The sequence below is a fragment of the Heterodontus francisci genome, chromosome 14 (assembly GCF_036365525.1).
Source record: "Heterodontus francisci isolate sHetFra1 chromosome 14, sHetFra1.hap1, whole genome shotgun sequence".
Lineage (NCBI taxonomy): Eukaryota > Metazoa > Chordata > Chondrichthyes > Heterodontiformes > Heterodontidae > Heterodontus > Heterodontus francisci.
The window spans coordinates 60,743,322-60,751,810 of NC_090384.1; the positions used below are offsets into that span (position 1 = coordinate 60,743,322).

The 8,489-nt window shown below is 40.9% G+C and overlaps 1 pseudogene; it reads left to right on the forward strand.

Moving 5' to 3' along the window:
- The first annotated feature begins 896 nt into the window (after positions 1–896).
- On the forward strand, positions 897–4,998 carry LOC137376910 (influenza virus NS1A-binding protein-like; annotated as a pseudogene).
- Positions 4,999–8,489: the final 3,491 nt, after the last annotated feature.

Genomic DNA, 8,489 nt, shown 5'->3' on the forward strand with positions numbered 1-8,489 from the left:
TATCTACCTTCCTACTTTTGCACAACCCCCACCCATGTTATTCCCTCCCTCCAAGGCTCTAATCCGTCCTCCCTCCCTCCTCAGCCTAAGTTTACCTTCTTTCTCTGGATTCCTCTAACCTTGAGCATCACAATCTTTGATCAAATGTAATTCAATAACTTCCACAGCAATAGAAGACTACACTTGATTTTTATTTCCCTGTGCAATGCCATGGGAGATCAACTAGTTTTTTGTAACGGGTCAGAGAGTGACCTTCACATTCCAGGCATCATGCATCAAAGTATGAAAATAATTAGAGAAAGAAAAACTCGCTGCTGTTTCCTGACATGGAGTTATGAGCACCTGACACTGCAAATTTCCCTCATAAAACAGTTAAGTTCTAATTGACCTCCGGATCAATTTCTACCACTTTCCCACAGGGTGGAGTTGTTTAGTGACCTGAAAAGGAAAGGTTGGCTTAGCAGCCAAGCATCACAACTATGCTCAAGAACTCCACGCTGCCTGAGCAATGCCATAGGAGACCTATTATAGATCCACAAATATGGCACGTAGAACTTTCAGCAAAGAAGAAAGCCATTCATTTGTGTAAAGTGAAGAGTAGCATGTGTTTTCTGTGACATTTTTGTGTACTGTGTAGTTAAAAACTTTAATAGGTTATTGACCCAAAACTGGAACAAACAAGATTGTACTGATCCTGACCTTTCAGGGGTCTGTGGTTCTCAGAATTGGTTAGTTTGTTTGCACTATGCTGCATCCGTTTGTACAAGAAAACTTGCACCCATTAAAATATGCTAGTTGACATGCTTTTGTAGAGATATTTTTACCTTTTTGTATGAAGATTTAAATGATTTCATAGATTTTCAGAACGCTTTCATATTTACTAGTAATTGTTAAAGATGCCTACAATGCAGTTGTTGAGCTACATGAGACTGCTTTTTGCTCTTCATGTTAATGTAAATAAGCAAGAATCTCCTGTAAATACAAAACTGTCTTCACATGTCATGTGTGGTGAACATCACTGCTATGGTGGTTATGTTGTAGAAACCCAGAACTTCATGGTGTTTCACAGAACACTTCATATGCAAATGCAAATCTGACATGCACAAACATCTATGAAGCATTCAAATTCCTTTTTGGCAAATTAGGCCAGAGTGTTAAGTAACCACAGTGTAAGTGTCAATACCGAAACCAAGGAGTATATTTAGCCATCATTGTTACTGAGGAAACTGAAGTTAAAGTATGCTAACATGAAAGTCATTAACTCGATATTCTAATTTGTGTTGTGATCAGGAAGCAAAATGGAGGGCATTGGGCCATATTTGGCAATGGACTTATAGATTTGGCTGTAACTTCATTGTGATCATCCTATCCAGGTTAATGTGTCTTCAGGTTAGCATGTAAGCTGGATAGGAGTTGGACTGTGGGGAGATTTGGTGTGATATGCACACCAAGCATTCTGAAGCAGGGCTCAGACTATACATTCAGATAGGATTCTTATGTTTGTGTGATTTTCGGCATCTTGAGGCAAATCAACATTGGTGAAATATGGCATGGACAGCAGTGCAAAACAGGTGACAATGAATCAGCAGCCCGTTTCACACTCCAGACAAGTTTATTTTCCATAACCTCAATGGGAGGATATATGGGGTAGGATGTAAAGCAGACTGCTAATTCGCTATGATCCATTTTCCACTACTGCTCAAGGTAAATTCCCCTTGCACCACCCCCCCAACCCCCATCCCCTGCATATTTAGGCATAGAGGTAATCATTAGAAGTTGCCAGCAAAGATTTAAAAATAGATGATTGTGTTTGACAAACCTCAGAATTGTTTTGAGGTGTTAACAGATGATTGCTTGGAGAAATGTAGTGGACACATTTTACATGGTCTTTTGGAAAGCTTTTAACAATGTTCCATGCAGGGGATTACTAGAGTAGATTAAGAGGTATGCATCTGTGAGAGAAGAGCAATCTGGATTGAACATTGGTTGGAAAGGAGAAAACAGAAACTTGGAATTAATGGCATTTTTTTCCCAGGAAATTCCAGCACCATTACCCAGCTCCTGGCAAGTTTGTCCCAGATGGTTTTGATGAGCAGGCCTAACTGAAGGAAACTTAGACATTTCTAAAACTGGTGGGTGGGTTTTGTGATTTTCTTTCAGAAATTAATAACTTATATTAAGGAGGAGGAGTGTGAAGTATTGGATGTGATAAACATAGGGAGAGAGGAAGTATTAATGGGATTAGTATCCTTGAAAGTTGATAGATCACCAGGGCTGGATGAAATGTACCCTAGGCTATTAAAAGAAGCAAGAGAGGGAATAGCAGATGGTCTGACCATCATTTTCCAGTCTTCGCTGGATACAGGTGTGATGCTGGAGGATTGGATAATTGCTAACGTTGTCCCTCTGGTTAAAAAGGGAGCAAGGAATAGACCGAATAATTACAGGCCAGTCAGTCTAACCTCAGTAGTGGGCAAATTATTGGCGTCTATTCTGAGAGACCGGATAAACTGTCACTTAGAAAGGCACAGGTTAATCAAGGATAGTCAGCATGGATTTGTTAAGGGAAGATCTTGTTTGACCAACTTGATTGAATTTTTTGAAGAAGTAACAAGGAAGATAGATGAGGGTAGTGCAGTTGATGTGGTCTATATGGATTATAGCAAGGCTTTTGACAAGGTACCACATGGCAGACTGGTTGAAAAAGCCAAATCCCATGGGATCCAGGGAAGTGCAGCAAGGTGGATACAAAATTGGCTCAGTGGCAGGAAACAAAGTTTAATTGTTGACTGGTGTTTTTTGCGACTGGAGGGCTGTTTCCAGTGGTGTTCCGCAGGGCTCAGTACTGGGTCCCCTGCTTTTTGTGGTATATGTTAACGATTTGGATGTAAATTTGAGGGGCATGAACAAGAAATTTGCAGACGACACAAAGATTGGCGTGTGGTAGATAGCGAGGATGATAGCTGCAGGCTGCAAGAAGATATTGATGGTCTGGTCAGATGGCAGAAAAGTGGCAAATGGAATTCAACCTGGAGAAGTGTGAGGTGATGCATTTGGGAAAGTCAAACAAGGCAAAGGAATACACGATTAATGGGAAAATACTGAGAAGTGTAGAGGAAATGAGGGACCTTTGAGTGAATGTCCATAGATCCCTAAAGGTAGCAGGACAGGTTGATAAGGTGGTTAAGAAGGCATATGGAATCCTTTCCTTTATTAGCCAAGGTATAGAATATAAGAACATGGAGGTTATACTGGAACTGTATAACTCATTGGTTAGGCCAGAACTTGAATACTGTGTGCTGTTCTGGTCACCTCATTACAGAAAGGATGTTATTGCACTCGAGAGGATACAGAGGAGATTTGTGAGGATGTTGCCAGGAGTGGAAAATTGCAGTTGTGAGGAAAGATTGGATAGGCTGGGGTTCTCCGTGGAACACAGAAGGGTGAGGGGAGATCTGATTGAAATGTACAAAATTTTGAGGAGCCTGGATAGAGTGGAGATGAAGGGCCTATTCACCTTAGCAGAGAGAATTGTGACTAGGAGGCATAGATTTAAAGTGATTGGTAGAAAAATTAGAGAGGAGATGAGGAAAAACTTTTTCATCCAGAGGGTGATGGGGTCTGGAACTCACTGTCGGAACGGATAGTTGAGGCAGAAACCCTCAACTCATTCAAAAGGAGTCTGGATGTGCACCTCAAGTGCCGTAATCTGCAGGGCTACCGACCATATGCTGGAGGTTGGGATTAAAATAGGTGGATCATTTTTTGGCCGACACAGACACAATGGGCCAAGTGGCCTCTTTCTGTGCCTAAAATTTTGATGATTCTATATGTGTTATGTTATAAATATTGCTGCAAAGACTTAGTTGAGTGAAGGAGGAAAATGCTTGATGAAAGCTAATGAAATTGAGTAGCTGGTTAATTTTGTGTTACTTGTTTGTTGACATTGTAGTTTTGAAGAAAAGGCAAGGATTCGATTGCTCAGTTTTCTGCTGGTTACTTATCCTTTATTGATACTTTTGGCTTCATTCACATTTAGTCAGTCAGATATTTGGCATTTTCGTAGAAAAGTGGTGATTTGGACATGAGATGCTGGCTCATAGAGCTGTCATTGCTTGCTGCACTCCTTAGTTAGTTGAAATTTACAGCTATGATAGTGACCCCCATGGGTTTTCTCCTGAAATTTGAATGCCTGAATCCAGCTGCAATTGAAATCCTGATGAACTGTGCCTATACTGCACAGCTTGAAGCAGATAAAGAACTGGTAAAGATGTATATTGAGCTGTCAGAAAACTCAAGGTGAACAGTGAGACAGGTCTATGGTGATGATATACAATTCAGGATGGATGTCCAAAACTGTATTTCTTATCGAAACTTTGTCAGATCGGAGACGCTTGGCTTTGGGTCAGATTGGCAGTTGCATTCAGGAAACTTGTTGGAGATTTCAGAACAAGACAACTTTCCATGACTAAAGTTGGAGGTGATATAGGAGGAATATGCCTCCTGGCCAAGCAACGAGAAAGTTGAAACAATGTTAATCAACTGGGTGCAGCCTAGTGTCTGGGGAATAGAAAAAACCTGGAAGAATTGATGGAAGAGGTTCAAACCTCTTGGGCCAAGTTGCCTCTTTCTGTGCTTTCTATGATTCCATGATACCTTGCACTACTCTGCTGATCACAAAGTGCTTGATGGGAACATACTAGATGGATAGATTGAAGTAATTTGGCATTGATGATCACATTCAGTTTGTACAGAAGAAATATTCGTGGGAGAGCAGCCACCAGCAGATAAAACAACTCTATTGGAACTTTTTAAAAATTCATTTCATGGGATGTGGGCGTTGCTGGCCAGGCCAGCATTTATTGCCCACCCCTAATTGCCCTTGAGAAGGTGGTGGTGAGGTGTTTTCTTGAACCGCTGCAGTCCATATGGGCTAGTTACACTCTCAGTGCTGTTCGGAAGGGAGTTCCAGGATTTTGACCCAGCAACAGTGAAGGAACAGCGATTATAGTTACAAGTCAGGATAGTGTATGACTTGGAGGGGAACTTGCAGGTGGTGGTGTTCCCATGTATCTGCTGCCCTTGTCCTTCCAGGTGGTAGAGGTCGTGGGTTTGGAAGGTGCTGTCGAAGGAGCCTTGGTGAGTTGCTGCAGTGTATCTTGTAGATGATGCATACTGCTGCCACTTTGTGTCGGTGTTGGAGGGAGTGAATGTTGAAGGTGGTAGAAGGGGTGCCAATCAAGAGGGCTGCTTTGTCTTGGATGGTGTCGAGCTTCTTGAGTGTTGGAGCTGCACCCATCCAGGCAAGTGGAGAGTATTCCATCACACTCCTGACTTGTGCCTTGTAGATGGTGGACAGGCTTTGGGGAGTCAGGAGGTGAGTTACTCACCGCAGGATTCCTAGCCTCCTACCTGCTCTTGTAGCCTCGGTATTTATATGGCTGCTCCAGTTCAGTTTCTGGTCAATGGTAGCCCCTAGGATGTTGATAGTGGGGATTCAGCGATGGTAATGCCATTGAATGTCAAGGGGAGATGGTTAGATTCTTGTTGGAGATGGTCATTGCCTGGCACATGTGTGGCGCAAATGTTACTTGCCACTTATCAGCCCAAGCCTGGATATTGTCCAGGTCTTGCTGCATTTCTACACGGACTGCTTCAGTATCTGAGGAGTCACGAATGGTGCTGAACATTGTGCAAAAATTGGGAGGTATAGTTAATACAGAGGAGTACGCGATAAAATATAGGAAGACATTAATAAACTTGCAGAATGGGTGTGTAATTCCCAAATTATTTTCAATACAAATAAGTGTGAAGTGGTATATTTGCGTAGGAAGATTAAGGAGGCCACATACTCCCTGGAAATTAAGTGCCGAAATGGGGTAGAGGAACAGAAGAATCTGGGACATAGATACACAAATTACTAAAAATAGCCACACAGGTTAATAAGGCCATAAATAAACCAATCAAAGCATTGGGATTCATTCTAGAGGGATAGAATTGAAAAGAAGGGAGGTTGTATTAAAGTTGTATAGAACTTTGGTTAGAGTACTGTGTACAGTTCTGGGCTCCATATTACAAAAAGGATGTAGAAACACTGCAAAAATGATTTACTAGAATGATACCAGAACTGAAAGGTTATACCCAGCAGGACATATTGGACATGCTGGGGCTCTTTTCTCCTGAAAAGGGAAGAATTAAGGGTGATCTGATAGAGGTCTTTAAAATTATGAAATGGTTTGATAGGATAGACATAGAGAAGATGTTTCCACTTGCGGGTGAGACCAGAAGTAGGAGCTGTAAGTATAAAATAATCACAAATAAATCTTTACCTCGAGTGTTGTTAGAATGTGTAACTCAATACCACAAGATGTAGCTAAGGTGATGAATGCAGCTGCATTGAAGAGGAAGCTAGATCAACCCCAGAGGGAGAAAGGAATAGAAGAATATATTGATGATAGTTGAAGAAGAGTGGGAAGAGGCCTGTGTGGCGCATGACACTGGCATGGACCTATTGGGCTGAATGGCCTGTTCTGTGCTGTAATTACTGTGTCATACTATATATTGTCAGTCTGGCCTGAATTGTGGATACTAGTGGATGAGGCCCTGGGAGTACCATGATGTTACAAAACTCATTGTGACTTTAAGCATGTGGACATATTTCTTTGGATTTTATTTTTGTGTTCTCATGCTATGTTAATGTGCATTCATCTTCCAGTTATAATTTTTCCATTTTTAAAACTAGCAAATGAACAGATTAAACATCCCAATTTTTGAACAGAACAGAAAATCCTGTCTTCCCCCTTGCATCTTTGCAACCTTCCACTCATCTTTGCTAACTTTTTAATTTAACATTTTCTGTAATCTTGACTGACAACCAAAAATACGAGCTAATGGCCATTTGTATTAAAGCAGGCACTTGTTGATATACGCTAATAGGAAATCAAGGCCTGCACTCAGTATAATATGGGTCTCTATTCAACCTTACATGTTAAGCCTCTTAAAAGAATGTAGCAGCATAGAATGTGATTCCTCCATAGAAGCAGAATTTTGTAGAAATATTAGGCAGAAGATGTGAAAGGAAGATGTTTTGAAATGAAAATACTCTTCCATGTTACGTTTTTTCTTTTAGAAATATCCTTTGATCCATGACATTTCTGTTACACTTGTCACAAAAGCATGCTCAGTCAAATGATAATGTTTTAATCCACAGACCAGAAACCTGAATTAAATTTTTAAAAAGAAACAGATAAAAGGTGACTTTAAGCTAGCAGCTGGAGATGGCCACCCCAGTTTGCATCAGTGTACTCCATGTTCTAGTGCAGTGAGGTGGAGATGAATTGTCTACATAGACCCATCAAAAACAATGACCTGGAGAATCTGAGTGAACTACTTACCCTGTTCCAATTAGCAATGCATCAAGGCTATCACCTGAATAATAAACTGGTGGAGATAAATCACTCAAACCTTGCAAGCTTCAAACTCTGCCTGCTGATCATGACCACCGAAGCATATCCCCGCTGCAGACTGTAGTCTTTAATGGTTTAATTGATCTGTATTTGGATTGTGTTAGTCTGTTCATTGATCGATGGTCAGTGTGCTTAATTGCTTAAGCCTGAGGGTGAAGCTAGAGAGTTTTGGGAAAGTTCCAGAAAGAACAGAGACCCTCTTGAAGAAAATCAGCTGCTTTGCTGTCTCCTGAAGAACCACTGAATCATCGTCCACATCGTCAAACTGGAAGCCTCAAACACCCAAAGGAAAGTCGCATGACCACTAAATTCAGTGTGAAGCCAGCCGAGTCACCGACCTCCACAGACTGTTTGCCCCTTTTATTTCTCTGGACTCTAATTCAATCAATCTATCCTTCCTCACTCTGCAACTAATTTTATGTGTGTGTGTGTGTAAGTTGGAGCATATTTTATTATTTTACTTAGATTGGTTTAAGTACAATAAAGCTAACCTCTTTCTTTATTAAACTCAAGAAAACCTGTCCAATTGGGTCTTTTTATGATCACGGCATGTAAACAGTTGAACATTCACTGAATTAGCAAATATATCCACTTAAAAAAAGAAATAAACCTATTGTGGTTAAACAAGGAGAGGGAAAAGAGGGGACCCCTTTGACCCCTCCTCATCTGCTCGTAACACATTTCATTGTGTTTGTCATGCAAAATATAATTTTTCCAGTATTACATGAAAAAAACAGATATTTTTGAACATTAGAAAGATGAGTACTCAATTATTAATAATTGAAGTTATTGGGGATTAAATTGGATAACCACCAAAAATGGGCAAAAGGATCACAATGCGTGATTGGCTTGCACGCATTGATTGAAATGCAGGCAGGATGTCAACTTCATAACTCCTGTGGATTACCATGATATCTGTGTGCAGCCAGCATTTCCCGAGCTGTTCATTGGCTGCACGGATTAACGGGGGGCCGATAATGTGAATGCTCAGTACTGCTTAAAGCTAGCCTGCATCTTGTAAAG